The sequence below is a fragment of the Rhinoderma darwinii genome, chromosome 3, assembly GCF_050947455.1.
Source record: "Rhinoderma darwinii isolate aRhiDar2 chromosome 3, aRhiDar2.hap1, whole genome shotgun sequence".
Lineage (NCBI taxonomy): Eukaryota > Metazoa > Chordata > Amphibia > Anura > Rhinodermatidae > Rhinoderma > Rhinoderma darwinii.
Genome location: NC_134689.1, coordinates 331,728,352 through 331,740,278, shown reverse-complemented (window position 1 = coordinate 331,740,278; position 11,927 = coordinate 331,728,352). Strand labels below are relative to the sequence as shown.

The 11,927-nt window shown below is 44.4% G+C and overlaps 1 long non-coding RNA gene across 1 annotated transcript; it reads right to left on the bottom strand.

The window, feature by feature from the left end:
* Positions 1-2,184: 2,184 nt before the first annotated feature.
* On the bottom strand, positions 2,185-11,635 carry LOC142748184 (uncharacterized). The gene is made up of 3 exons (XR_012882170.1): positions 11,566-11,635; positions 8,800-8,940; positions 2,185-2,559 (listed from the first exon to the last, which is right to left on the bottom strand). It is a non-coding gene; the product is annotated as an uncharacterized LOC142748184 (long non-coding RNA).
* Between the last annotated feature and the right edge of the window lie 292 nt (positions 11,636-11,927).

Genomic DNA, 11,927 nt, shown 5'->3' with positions numbered 1-11,927 from the left:
CTGCTTTAAAAACGGTGAGGGGCACTATGGTTACGGAGACCTCAGAGGTCTTGGAGGTTTTGGGGGAATTTTATTCTGATCTATATGCCTCTAAGGTGCATCCATCCACAAATGATATTTGCTCATTCTTAGCCAAAGCACAACTCTCTAAACTGTCAGGGGAGGCCAGGAGGAATTGGAAGAAGCGGTCAAACAGATGGCTAATGATAAGGCGCCTGGGGCGGATGGGTTGCCAGTTGAAATTTATAAAAAATACTCTGAGGTGCTTTTACCCAAATTATTAGAAGTGTTTCACCATTCACTAGCACATGGCTCTTTGCCGGCTTCTATGCAAGAGGCCATTATTGTGGTCCTCAATTAGATGATTCTTACCGACCGATTTCGTTACTGACAACTGATGTCAAGATTCTGGCAAAGGCCTTAGCTCTGAGGTTGAATAAAGTGATTTCTACCATTATACACCCGGATCAGACCGGCTTTATGCCTGCTAGGTCCACAGCTATGAATTTGAGACGCTTATTTTGAAATCTTCAGCTGAAGGCGGATAATGTAGGGGAAAGAGCTATTCTTTCATTGGACGCTGCTAAAGCTTTTGATAGCGTGGAGTGGCAATATCTTTGGTGCTCCTAGGAGGCTATGGGTTTCGGATCGTCCTTTATATCATGGATCACGGTCTTGTATTCTTGTCCTACAGCTCGAATAAGGGCAAATGGTGGATTATCTGTTCGGTTTGCTCTTGAAAGAGGAACTAGACAGGGATGCACATTATCGCCCCTCCTGTTTGCTGTGGCAGTGGAGCCCCTAGCAGCGCACATACGTTTGTCCGATGATATTAAGGGATTTTCATATGGCTCTGTGCAGGAAAAAGTGGAGCTTTATGCAGACGACATGCTTCTCTATTTGGGGATGTAGGTAGATCACTGGCAGAAACAATATCCCTAATTGAGAATTTTGGTGCATTGTCTGGTTTTAAAATAAATAGGGTTCATGATGTGTCTGTGGGGTGTGTTGAACACTTTAAATATTTGTGGATAGTGGTTTCGGCTTCTCCTTCTGATTATATTGCCCTTAATCTGCAACCCCTCTTGGTCTGATTCAAAATGAAAATATCGGCTTGGTGTAAGTTATATTTGTCGGTTGCAGGTAGGGTTAATCTTATCAAGATGATCCTAATGCCACAATTATTGTACATTTTGCATAACTCCCCTGTATGGATTCCTTTACGCGACTTTTATTATGTTAATGCACTTTTTAGAGATCTAATATGGCGTAAGGATCACCCCAGACTTAAATTGGAAATTCTACAATGTGCAAAGCATGACGGCGGCCTGGCCCTACCCAATCCTTGGTTATACTTCTTTGCTTTCCAATACCAGCATTTTAAGGGGTGGGGGGAAATTATACCGAGTGGATCTAATAGTGCGATTTTGCAGTTACACTTTGGTTCATCCGCTTTATTGACAGTTTTGGAAGCGGGTCATTCTCTGCTGTCGGGTAGGAATATGCCCACATATGCGCTAATGCGTAAAGTTTGGGATAAGGTCCGGTCCATTAGAGATATAGGGGTATGCACAGCTTTTGCGCCTACATGGGGCAATAGGGCACTTCAGGAGTTCTTCTCTCTTGAAGGATTTGAGGTTTGGCAATCGAGGGGCATATCCCGTGTATCACAGTTTGTTCCAGGATGATATATTTAAAACTTATCAACAGCTTCAGGAGGAATTTGGGTTGCCTCGAAATTCCTTTTACCAATATCTACAGATAAGACATGAATATGATGCCCAAAAGAAGGTTGTAGATTTGAATGTACATACAGATGGGGTGCTGGCTGTCTTACATACTGGGAGTGGTACTTCGGGGGTTATCTCGAACATTTATCAGCTGTTGCTTAGTAAATTTTTGGATAAGTACCCCTTGATTGCTTCTCGAAAATGGGAGCGGGATATGGGTCCCATCTCTGAAGAACAATGGTCAGATATCATGGAAGCAGTTCCGAATATTTCTCTTAGTGAGGCTAGGCACCTCTCTCTATAATACATTATCCATAGAGTATATAAGACTCCTAAATTTATTTTCAACATTGGTGTACGGGGTGACTCTACTTGTCCCAGATGCTCGGAAGATGGGGCGGATCATCTGCATATGTTGTGGTCATGTCCACATTTAACTTCATATTGGTCAGACGTGCTGAAGCTGAATCAGGATGCTTATGGGCTTACGCTTCAGGGGACTCCTATGGAGTGCATTTTGGGGTGTGTTACGCATATTCAGACTTCTGTCCAGGAGCGGCTTGCTATTGCAAGACAGCTATACATAGCTAGAAAACTTATTGCATTACACTGGATACAAGGCGCCCCGCCGACTAGGAGTGAATTCATTGCTAAAGTGAATAAAATGATTGTGTAGGAAAAAGCTGTGTACGTAAAGTGTAAAGCGCTTAACATTTTTTATTCCATATGGGGATCATGGTTATGTGTATCGGAATCTGTATCATAAACTGTGCCCTTGGACTTTTTCTGGGTGAAGCCTTCTGTATTGGATGTCGATTAAATTTCTATACTGGAAGGGATGAGAGGTGGGGGATTAAGAGAGTCCTATGTCTGTTTTACATCTGTATTGTACTTGCTATCAGGTGAATTGTTTATTCGATGTTTGGAATATGTCTCACCACATATGTCTTTTATTTCTGTAATATCAGATGGTGCCTGGGGGAGGGTTAGGGAAAGGGTTTGTATGTTATGTTTTGTATTGTTTAATCTTGAAACTTCAATTAAAAAGAACTGATTTAAAAAAAAAAAATAGGCTCTGTCATCAGTTTCTAACTGCCCTATCTTCTACCTAATCTAATAGGCGCTTTAATGTAGATAAGTAATGTGTTTTTATTTTAAAAAAACACGCTTATTTTTGACAAAGTTATGAGCATTTTAAGTGTTATGCTAATTTGTTTTTAATGCCCAAGTGGGCGTTTTTTTACTCTTGACCAAGTGGGCGTAGTAAAGAGAAGTGTATGACGCTGATCAATCAGCGCCATACACTTCTCTTCATTCATGTTCAGCTATACTCACAGCACAGCGTGATCTCGCAAAATAACGCTGTGCTCTCACTTACTCCCACATTAACTTTACCGTGTCGGGAGAATGAAAAGGCATCGCCTCCTGGCTGAACCCATCGGAGCCATACAGTGTGCCCAAAAAGCTGTTTGCTTCCACATATATGGCACCACCATATCCAGGAGAACCCTTTTAACAATTTTTAGGGTGTGTCTCTCCAGTGACATAAGCTGGGCTTGACATATTTGCCACTGAATTGGCATATCTGGGGAAAATTGTACATTTTTACTGTGCACCATACGCAGCACATTCATTTATGGAAAAGATCTAGATCAGATCTAGGAGCAGATGCAGACTGATTAACCACGGGCGTCGACACAGAAGCTGTGTCTGGCAGATCCTTTACAGTACCCCCCTTTTATGAGGGGCCACTGGACCCTTCCTAGGTGTACCTGGCTTATTGGGGAACCGAAGATGGAAGCTCCTGAGCAATACCCCAGCGTAAACATCCCGGGCGGGTACCCAAGTCCTCTCCTCAGGCCCGTATCCTCTCCAATGGCCCAGGTTCTGGAGGGAGCCTTGGACCATCCTGCTGTCCACAATCTTGGCCACCTCGAATTCTACCCCTTCAGGGGTGAGAACAGGGACCGGAGGTTTCCCCGAGGTAGCCAAGGAGGGGGAGCAGCGTTTCAGGAGGGAGGCATGAAACACGTCGTGTATTTGAAAAGAAGTGGGTAACTCCAGCCGGAAGGAGACAGGGTTAAGGACCTCAATGACTTGTACGGGGCCCTATATACCGGGGAGAAAATGAAAACATTTTGGACGGAACTTTAAGACGCAAATTTTTTGAAGACAGCCACACCAGATCCCCTACCACAAACAAGGGGTTAGCAGAACGTCTTCTTCTATCTGCCTGAGTCTTTTGTATGCTCTGGGACGCCTCTAGGTTCTTCTGAACCTGGGCCCAGACTGTGCACAGTTCCCGATGAACGACATCTACCTTGGGATTGTTGGAACCACCAGGTGAAACGGAGGAGAACCGTTGATTAAACCCAAAATTACAGAAAAAGGGGGAGACCCCTGACGAGTTACTGACCCGGTTATTAAGGGAAAATTTGGCGAGGGGAATGAAGGAGACCCAATCATATTGACAGTCGGAGATAAAACACCTTAAATATTGTTCTAGAGACTGATTAGTCCTCTCAGTTTGGCCATTAGTTTCAGGATGGAAGGTTGAGTAGAAGGACAGATCAATCTCCAACTTTTTACAGAAAGCTCTCCAAAACAATGAAACAAATTGTACCCCTCTGTCAGAAACAATATTGACAGGAACCCCCATGGAGACACAGGATGTGTTTGACAAACAAGGTAGCTAACGTCTTGGCATTGGGTAGTTTCTTGAGGGGCACAAAGTGGCACATCTTACTGAAGTGGTCTACTACAACCCACACCACCGACTTGCCTTGAGATGGAGGCAGATCGATGATAAAATCCATGGAGATATGGGTCCAAGGTCTCTGGGGAATGGGCAAAGACCTGGGAGTCTTGGACCTAGAACAAATTTCACAAGCGGCGACGTAGGCCTTAACGTCTTTAGGCAACCCAGGCCACCAATAGTTTCTAGCAATGAGGTGCTTGGTACCCAGGATGCCTGGATGGCCAGATAGTGCAGAGTCATTATTTTCCCTGAGTACCCTTAGCCGGAATTGCAGGGGAACAAACAGCTTGTTCTCAGGAAGGTTCCCGGGAGCTGAACCTTGATCAGCCACAATTTCGGAGACTTAGTCAGAATCAACAGAGGATATGATTATACCTGGGGGCAAAACACAAGCAGGATCTTCCTCCGAAGGAGGGCTGGCCATGAAGCTACTCGACAGTGCATCAGCTGTAATATTTCTAGACCCAGCCCTATAGGTGACCACAAAGTTGAATCTAGTAAAAAACAACGCCCATCGAGCTTGTCTCGGGTTTTAGCCTCCGGGCAGATTCTAGGAAGACCAGATTCTTGTGGTCGGTAAGGACCGTTACCTGGTGCCTAGCCCCCTCCAAGAAGTGGCGCCACTCTTCAAATGCCCATTTAATGGCTAAGAGTTTGCGGTTGCCCACGTCATAGTTACTCTCAGTGGGCGAGAACTTCCTGGAGAACTAGGCACATGGACGGAGATGGGTGAGGGACCTGGTACCCTGGGACAAGACAGCACCCACTCCCACCTCGGAGGCGTCAACCTCCACGATGAATTACTCCACTTCGTTAGGCTGAATCAGCACTGGGGCAGATATAAATCACTTCTTAAGGATCTCAAATGCCTGGAGCGCCTCCGGAGGCCAGTGGAGGAGATCAGCACCTTTGCGAGTAAGATCCGTAAGAGGCTTAGCGATGACCGAGAAGTTAGCAATAAATCTCCTGTAATAATTAGCAAACCCCAGGAAGCAGGTTGGACCCATTCAGCCACAGCCTGAACCTTGGCAGGGTCTATGCGGAATTCATTAGGAGTGAGGATTTGACCCAAAAATGGTATCTCCTGCACCCCAAACACACATTTTTCGGATTTAGCAGAGTTTGTTTTCCCGAAGGGCCTGGAGCACCTTCCTGACATGCTCAATGTGGGAGGACCAGTCCTTGGAAAACACAAGTATGTCATCAAAGTACACTACAAGAAATACCCCCAGGTAGACTCTTAAAATCTCATTTATGAAATTCTGGAAGACCGCGGGAGCATTACACAACCCAAAGGGCATGACGAGGTATTCGAAATGACCTTCGGGCATGTTAAACGCAGTCTTCCACTCATCCCCTTCTCTGATTCGGATAAGGTTATAAGCCCCCCCGAAGATCAAACTTAGCGAACCATTGGGCCCCCTGAACCTGATTGAAGAGATCAGGAATCAAAGGAAGGGGATACTGGTTCCTTACAGTGACCTTATTGAAGTTTCGGTAATCGATGCACGGCCTAAGACTACCATCCTTCTTCCCTACGAAGAAGAAACCAGCACCTATCGGAGAAGTAGAGGGGCGAATGTAACCCTTGGCCAGGCTTTCCTGGATATATTCTCTCAAGGCCTCACGTTCGGGACAAGAGAGATTAAAAATCCTACCCTTAGGGAGCTTAGCTCCTGGTACCAAATCGATTGCGCAATCATATTCTCTATGAGGAGGTAACAGTTCGGAGGCCTTTTTAGAAAAAACATCAGCGAACTCCTGAATAAACTCAGGTAGAGTTTTCACCTCCTCAGAGAGAGAAATAAAATTAACAGAAAAACAGGACGTCATGCATTCATTACCCCATTTGGTAAAATCCCCAGTATTCCAGTTAAACGTGGAATTATGCATCTGCAACCAGGGAAGGCCTAAAACCAAATCGGACGATAATCCCTGCATCACCAGTACAGAGCACTGCTCCAAATGAATGGAGCCAACAATGAGTTAAAAAACAGGGGTATGCTGCGTAAAATAACCATTAGCAAGTGGAGTGGAGTTGATACCCACTACCGGGACATGTTTAGGCAAATCAATCAATGGCATAGCTAGAAACATAGCAAATTCCACAGACATAAGATTAGCAGAAGACCCTGAAACCACGAAGGCACTGCCGGTGGCAGACCTACCCTCAAAAGTGACCTGAAAGGGAAGCAAGATCTTATTAGGTTTCATATTTACGGGAAATACCTGTACGCCGAAGCGACCTCCCCGATCGTCACTTAGGCGCGGAAGTTTTCCGGCTGCTTATTCTTACGCCTAGGACAGTTGTTCACTTGATGCTTGTCATCCCCACAGTAGAAGCAGAGACCATTCTTCCTGCGGAGCTCTCTACATTGTTGGGGAGACACGGAGGCCCCGAGTTGCATTGGTTCATCCGAGATTCCGTGGAAGAACGAAGCAACGAAACCTCGGGAGCCATCATGGGGGAGCCAGAGGAGAAGGCACAAAAACGTTCAAGTCGTCGTTCCCTGAGACGTTGGTCAAGACGTACCGCTAAAGCCATAACCTGATCTAGAGAGTCAGAAGAGGGATAGCCAACTAATAGGTCTTTCAGGGCGTTCGACAGACCCAATCTAAACTGGCACCTCAAGGAAGCGTCATTCCACCGAGAAGCTACGCACCACTTCCTAAAGTCAGAACAGTACTCCTCAACGGGTCTCTTACCCTGACGTAAGGTCACCAGCTGACTCTCGGCAAAGTCAGTCTTGTCAGTCTCGTCATAGATGAGCCCCAGAGCAGAAAAAAAAGGTCAACAGAGGAAAGTTCAGGGGCGTCAGGAGCCAAGGAGAAGGCCCATTCTTGGGGGCCGTCCTGGAATGGGGACATAATTATACCCACTCGCTGGCTCTCAGAACCTGAGGAGTGGGGTCTTAATCGGAAATAGAGCCTACAACTCTCCCGAAAGGAGAAAAATGTCTTCCGGTGCCCTGAGAACCGGTCAGGCAACTTGAGGTGGGGTTCAAGAGTTGAGGTGGAGGGCACTATCTGGTTAGCATCAGGCTGGTTGCACCTCTGAGTCAAGGCTTGGACCTGTAGGGAGAGACCCTGCATTTGCTGAGCCAAGGTCTCAAGCGGGTCCATAGTTGTGTAGGAACCAGGGTAGAAAAGGTATACGGGCCTGTGATTATGTAATGTCGGGGTAGGGAGACAGACATGTGAGCCCTAATCTACCCGCCACTCAGTCCCTGCCTACTTGCACGGCCCGTCCTAGGCGATGGCGTACAACTGGGCGACGGTCCCTACGCTCAATAAGTGCACGACTGACAAACAGACAAGGGTACACAGAAGCTAAGGGAAAGGGGCAGTTGCCCTTGGCAACACCGTGAGCAACAAGAGTAGTGAATGAGCCGAGTCAAACCAGGAGTGTACAAGGTACCAAACGCAGAGCAGGAGCGTAGTCAGTAAAGCCAGGGTCAATTTGAAGCAGAGGTCAATAGTACTAGCAGGAACAGCAAAGCCAGGAAACAAGACAGAATCACAGGCAAAGGAAGAGCAGGAAATGAAGGTATAAATAGATCGAGGGTGGGAGCTAGCTCAGTCTGGCCAGGCTGTGATAGGTTCTCCCACTCCTCAGCCTACCAGCCTGAGTGGTAGCAGATCGAGTCACTCTATCAGACCTAGGAGCAGATGCAGACTGATTAACCACGGGCGTTGACACAGAAGCTGCTCCATATATGAACAGTGATGTCAAGAGGTTCAAGGATGGTTCTGATGTCACTGTTCATATATGGACAGTGATGTTATGGGCTTTAAACTATGAATGGGCCAGAGCATCGGAAATTGGAGGAGTCTGATTTGGGGTCTTTATTTAAGGGGAGTATAGTCATTGGCCTTTGTTTAGGGAGAGTCTGGTCTGCGGTCTGTTTATCTGAGAGTAGTCGGTTCTGTAATTAAGGGTAGTCTCGTCTGAGGTCTGTATTAAGAAGTAGTCTGGTCTAGGGTCTAGGGTTAGTCTTGTCTAAAGTTTGTATTAGAGGGATAGTCTGACCCGGGGTCTGTAATTAGGAGTAGTATGTTCTGGGCTCTATATTTATGGGTAGTCTTGTCTGCAGTTTGTATTAGGAGGATGGTCTTGTTTTGGGTCTTCATTTAGGGGTGTCTGGTTTGGGGGTCTTTATTTAGGAGGACTGTTCTTTGCGGTCTATTTTAAGAGGATAGTCTGGTATGGGGGGTCCGTAGTTAGGGTTAATTTGGTTTGGGATCTGTATTAATGGGGTAGTCTGTCAGTTTTAATATATTTGTATGTGGGGTGTTAAAGTGTTATTCTACCTAATGTTGATAAAGGAAACAAAGTGTGGGCTCCTCCTTCTGCGCCGGTGGCTACGTATAATGGACTTTCAGGGAAGCTCAGCTTAACATATTCTTGTTTGAATCTTCTGCAAATATCCAAATATGATGATCGGAGCCGACCTGTAAACAAGACAAACCATGAAAAATCACCCCCAGATGCATCGTAATGTCACACTAGGGCCCATTAGAAACAAAATGGTTGTGTTGCCTGTAGCAACCAATCAGATTACATGTTTCATATTTTCAGTGCAGTGTAGGACATGAATGCTCTGGTTGCTGTGGAAAACTCCACCCCCTTATTGCCCGCATTAAGCCCAGTATGTTATAATAATAATAATAACAACAACCATATTAACCCCTTAATGACTGGGCCTTAATAGACCTTAACTGGTTGCCGACACAGGACGAGAATGCTCGTCCTGAGCGGCAAGTACTTGGCGCATTAAGACGAGCATTCTCGGATCGCGACGTTCAAGGAGAGGGGACTGCACTTTGATCGCTTCATAGAAGATAACTGTGACACGATCAAAGCCCACAACTTGTATGGCCAGACAGCCCAGGGTCTATTGAAGGACCCCAGGGCTGTCTGAACATATTTCCTGTTGTTAGGGCATACTGAGGTATGTCCTAACAACTGCCTGTGTACAATCAGTACACAGGCTAATGTACTAGCATATAGATCTATGCCAGTACAACCTGTACAACAAATGTATAACATTATTTATGATGATCGGTGTATGGTGTAAAAAAAATAAATATTAAAACTGCTGCGGAACTGCTTTCTTTCTGCATTTTCGCCAAAATAAAAATTTATATAAATTAAACGATAATGTATTTGTACCAAAAAATGTTACCTACATAAAGTACAACTCGTCCCGCAAAAAACAGAGTCTCATACAACTACGTCGTACAAAAAAAAAAAGAGTTATGAGCGTCGGGATACAAAGAGGGAAAAATAAAAAAATTGTTCTGTCCTCAAGGCCAATATTGGCAGTGAACAGATACATTTTTCTGTTTTTGCCTCTCTGCCTTTCAGCAGCCATAACTTTTTTATGTTTTTTTGTTTTTTTTATTTTTTCATTGACGTGGCTGTATGAGGCCTTGTTTTATGGGAGAGAAATAGTATTTTTTATCCACGCAGTTTGGGGGTAAAAAATATATTTTTCTACGGTGTGAATATAGGAAATAGCGATTCTCGGCGGGTGTGAATATAGGAAAAAGGGATTCTCGGGATGGTTTTTCTTGTTTATTTTTTATCACGTTTCACGCTAAACCTGTTAAATTAATTTGTCAGGTTATTACGGTCGTGTAGATACCTAATATGTGTAGTTTTTTTGTTTTTATGGAATGTGGGGGCAATAAAATATATTTTATGCAAAATAATGACCCCTTTTTGGGACTTTTTTTATATATTTATATTTTTTTAACTTTTTTTTTAAAATCCCATAAAGGGATAATATTATTTATAACTTTATTTTTTACTTATTATGTATTAGCATACTCCTGTATGCTAATACATTACGCTGTGTCACTATGACACAGGTTGCTGATCGGGCAGCACATGTGTGCCCGAACAGCAGGCAAACGGAACAGACAGCTGTGGGGTCCTTTGTTGGTCCCCAGGGCTGACTGCAGAGGGATTCCCCGGTGTTTGATGGCATCACCGAAATCAAGGTGATGCGATCAAGGAGGGGGGGAATGCCCTTTGATCATGCCGCGGTCACGAACAAAGGCGATCAAAGGGTTAAACAGCTGGGATCCGAATGTTTTCCAATCCCAGCTGTGTTCAGGAGGCTCCTCTGAGATCAGGAGCTGTAAGTTACAGCTCCGGCTTAGAGGATGAGCGGTCACACGAGCGCTCAATAGCCTCATCTACAGCGACGCCAATAGACGTAGTCGTAGACTGGGACCTGCGGTCGGGAAGGAGTTATTGATAATGATAATGGTGATGATGATAATAAAATATACATATTTACTGCTGTAACAGGAGCATCTCTACATAGGTCATGGGAAGTGCAAGAGAAAAGTGTTTGGGTGCCATGGCAACTAATTAGCTCTTATTTTCTCGCAGCCTCTTGGAATTTGAAAGCAGCATCCTGATTGGTTTCTGTAGGTAACATGTCCACTTTTTTCCATTGCACTACTTCTGGGGAATCTCCCTATAAATGAGTGCCGGAAAAAAGTGTGTGTTTCCCATAGCAATCTAAAACCGTGCTGGATTCATATTGGTTGCTATGGGTTTGCACAATTTATCATACACACTTTATAATATATTATATAATTTATTTATGTGCTGATCATACAGATTCTATCATATATGACTGGTATTATTACATATTAATAACATACAGCCCGTTCGTTATTCAATAAGGGAATTCATTTACTAATTGAATAAATATCTGTATATTGTTAATATGAAATAAATCCTTTTAAAGCCCTTGGTGGGGCACTATAGGGCAGCAATGCTCCCTACTATATTATACATATATCTTCTATACTACTGTGTCGTGCTACAAGTAATGAAATGGAGGCAAGTGATAAATAAGGCTCTGCTCACATTTGCAATGGCACCTGGCATGACTTGTAATGGGGGTCCATTGGGTTCCATTATGGTGTCTACGTTTTTCCTCTTAATAAATTTGGCGCATTTCATATCGACATAGTTCAGATCAAACTTGGCGTATGAAATGCCAGTCTTAATAAATCCCACCCCATGACTTCAGAAGATGATGATGATAGAGGTACCTGTATTCTGCCCTTGGTCTTTGTCTTCATCTTCTGATCTGAGCAGTGAGCTCCGGTTATACATGATAGTATTATTATAATGGAAGCTTGTGATGTCATAATGTTTATTCAGATACATGGCAGCACATGACCACAGGATGGAATGGTAGAATTATACTGATGTCATCTTATGATGTCACAATGTGTACTGAGCTACAGGGCACCATCTTGTTGGCAAGCCCCAACATTATCCAGGTTACATGTAATAAAGAATAATAAAGTCAATGACCCACGTTTACTAATAAGGGCGTATTTTACACCAGTCAAAGTGGAGGGGATAGTTGGCGAGATCTGCGCCAAATGTATTAAAAGGAGCATGGTAC